Source organism: Capsicum annuum, unplaced genomic scaffold (assembly GCF_002878395.1).
Source record: "Capsicum annuum cultivar UCD-10X-F1 unplaced genomic scaffold, UCD10Xv1.1 ctg31725, whole genome shotgun sequence".
Classification (NCBI taxonomy): domain Eukaryota; kingdom Viridiplantae; phylum Streptophyta; class Magnoliopsida; order Solanales; family Solanaceae; genus Capsicum; species Capsicum annuum.
The window spans coordinates 1-3,335 of record NW_025838383.1 but is presented as its reverse complement, the minus strand read 5'-3'; the positions used below and the strand labels follow the sequence as shown (position 1 = coordinate 3,335).

The window sequence follows — 3,335 nt, the reverse complement described above, 5'->3', positions numbered from 1 at the left end:
TCGGAAATATTCCGCCATAGTTAGGGCAGTCAAACCAACTCTCATACCAGCTCCTGGTGGTTCATTCATCTGATCGTAAACTAGGGACACTTTTGATTCTGCAATATTTTCTTCATTAATCACTCCAGATTCTTTCATTTCCATGTAAAGATCATTTCCTTCCCGAGTACGTTCACCCACTCTGCCAAATACGGATACGCCCTCGTGAGATTCAGCAATATTGTTAATCAATTCCATAAGGAGTACTGTTTTATCCACTCTAGCTCCCCCAAATAGTCTGATTTTTCCTCCACGGCGATGAGGGGCTAAAAGATCTACTACTTTAATTCCAATTTCAAAAATAGATAAGTTTCTATCCAACTGTATAAAGGCGGGCGCAGATCTATGAATAGGAGACATTGTACTAGTATCTACAAGCCCTAAATTATCAATAGGCTCTCCGAGCAAGTTACATATTCATCCCAGAGTTGCCCCCCGATCGAAACACTTATAGGATCTTCTATGTCAATCACTTCCATTCCTCTCGTTAAACCGTTTGTAGCACTCATAGCTATAGCTAGCACTCATAGCTATAGCTCTAACTCGATTATTTCCTAATAATTATTGTACCTCACAAGCCACATTAATTGGTTGACCAACACTATCTCGACCTTGAACTATGAAAGAGTTATAAATATTCAGTATCTTGCCCGGGGGAGAGGCTACACTAGTACCGGACCGATTATTTGGATGACACGACCCAGGTTTTTTTTCAAGAGTGGAAACACTAGACCAGAATTAGTAGGATTGATTCTCATAATAATAAAATAAATAAATATGTCAAAATATTTTTTCAAAAATTATCGAATTCAAAGTAAATGCCCGCTAGCACGTCGATTGGTTATTTCAATAAAATGGGAATTAGCACTCGATTTCGTTGGTACAATGCAATTGAACCAATTCAATTGTTTACTTATTCAATGAGATTGAATTAATTTGCAAGCTCACCCAACCTATTTTAGTTTAAAAATCTCAAGTGGATGAATCAGAATCTTAAGAAAGTCTTTCATTTGTCTATCATTATAGACAATCCCATCCATATTATCTATTCTATGGAATTCGAACCTGAACTTTATTTTATAGTTCTACTACGATTCACTATTTGGATCTAATGGGCTCCTCTTCTTATTTTTCTTATTTATTTTTTAGTTAAATTTCAGCATATTGATTTATGCCTAGCCTATTCTTTTCTTTGCGTTTTTCTTTCTTTTTTATACCTTTCATAGCGGAATTCCATATATTTTCATATTTAGGATTTACATATATAACATACACCACTGTCAAGGGGGAAGTTCTTATTATTTAGGTTAGTTAGGTATTTCCATTTCAAAAAAAAGGTAAAAAATAAAAATTGGGTTGCGCTATATATATGAAAGAGTATAGAATAATGATGTATTTGGAAAATCAAATACCATGGTCTAATAATCAACCATTCCAATTAATTGATAATATTAGTATTATTTTGAAATTTTCTGAAAGATTCCTGTGAAAAGTTCCATTAACGCGTAATTTGTGTCGGGTAGACCTTGTTGTTGTGAGAATTCTTAATTCATGAGTTATAGGGAGGGATTTATGTCACCACAAATAGAGACTAAAGATAGTGTTGGATTCAAAGTTGGTGTTAAAGAGTACAAATTGACTTATTATACTCCTGAGTACCAAACCAAGGATACTGATATATTGGCAGCATTCCGAGTAACTCCTCAACCTGGAGTTCCACCTGAAGAAGCAGGGGCCAAGGTAGCTGCCGAATCTTCAACTGGTACATGGACAACTATATGGATCGATGGACTTACCAGTCTTGATCATTACAAAGGGAGATGCTACCGCATAAAGTGTGTTGTTGGAGAAAAAGATAAATATATTGCTTATGTAGCTTACCCTTTAGACCTTTTTTAAGAAGGTTCCGTTACCAACATGTTTACTCCCATTGTAGGTAATGTATTTAGGTTCAAAGCCCTGTGTACTCTATGTTTGGACGATCTACGAGTCCTTACTGCTTATATTAAAACTTTCTGAGGTCCGCCTCACGGGATCCAAGTTGAAAGAGATAAATTGAACAAGTACAGTCATCCATTATTGGGATGTACTATTAAACCTAAATTGGAGTTATCTGCTAAAAACTACGGTAGAGCTATTTATAAATGTCTTCGCGGCAGACTTGATTTTACCATAGATGATGAGAACATGAACTCACAACCATCTATGCATTGGAGAGATCATTTCTTATTTTGTGTCGAAGCACTTTTTAAAGCACAGACTGAAATAGGTGAAATCAAAGGGCATTACTTGAATGCTACTGTAGGTACATGCGAAGAAATGATGAAAAGAGCTGTATTTGCTAGAGAATTGGGCGTTCAAATCGTATTGCATGACTACTTAACGGGGGGATTCACCACAAATACTAGATTAGCTCATTATTGCTGAGATAATGGTCTACTTCACATCCACCGTGCAATGCATGTAGTTATTGATAGACAGAAGAATCATGGTATGCACTTTCGGGTATTAGCAAAAGCGTTACGTATGTCTAGTGGAGATCATATTCACGCTGGTACCGTAGTAGGTAAACTTGAAGGTGTAAGAGACATAACTTTGGGCTTTGTTGGTTTATTGCGTGATGATTTAGTTGAACAAGATCATAGACGCAGTATTTATTTCACTCAAGATTGGGTCTCTTTACCAGGTGTTTTACCTATGGCTTCAGGAGGTATTCATGTTTGGCATATGCCTGCTCTGATCAAGATCTTTGGGGATGATTCCGTACTACTGTTCGGTGGAGGAACTTTAGGACATCCTTGGGGTAATGCGCCAGGTGCCATAGCTAATCGAGTAGCTCTAGAAGAATGTGTAAAAGCTAGTAATGAAGGACGCAATCTTGCTCGGGAAGGTAATAAGATTATTCGTTAGGCTTCTAAATGGAGCCCGGAACTAGCTGCTGCTTCTGAGGTATGGAAAGAGATTGTATTTAATTTTGCAGCAGTGAACATTTTGGCTAAGTAAAAAGAGTAGACATTAGCAGGAAATAACGAAGGATAAGGAGAAAGAACTCAAGTAATTGTCCTTCGTTCTCTTAATTGAATTGCAATTAAACTCGGCCCAATCTTTTACTAAAAGGATTGAGCCGACTACAACAAAAATTCTATTGCATATATTTTGACTAAGTATATACTTACCTAGATATAAAAGATTTGAAATACAAAATCTAGCAAACTAAATAAAAATCTAAGACTCAAACCTTTCTATTGTTGTCTTGGATCCACAATAAATCCTACGGATTCTTAGGATTGGTATAT

The 3,335-nt window shown here is 36.3% G+C and overlaps 2 pseudogenes; one reads left to right on the top strand and one right to left on the bottom strand.

The window, feature by feature from the left end:
• Positions 1-6: 6 nt before the first annotated feature.
• LOC124891175 lies at positions 7-812 on the bottom strand (annotated as a pseudogene).
• Positions 813-1,590: 778 nt separating this feature from the next.
• Positions 1,591-3,186, top strand: LOC124891174 (annotated as a pseudogene).
• Positions 3,187-3,335: the final 149 nt, after the last annotated feature.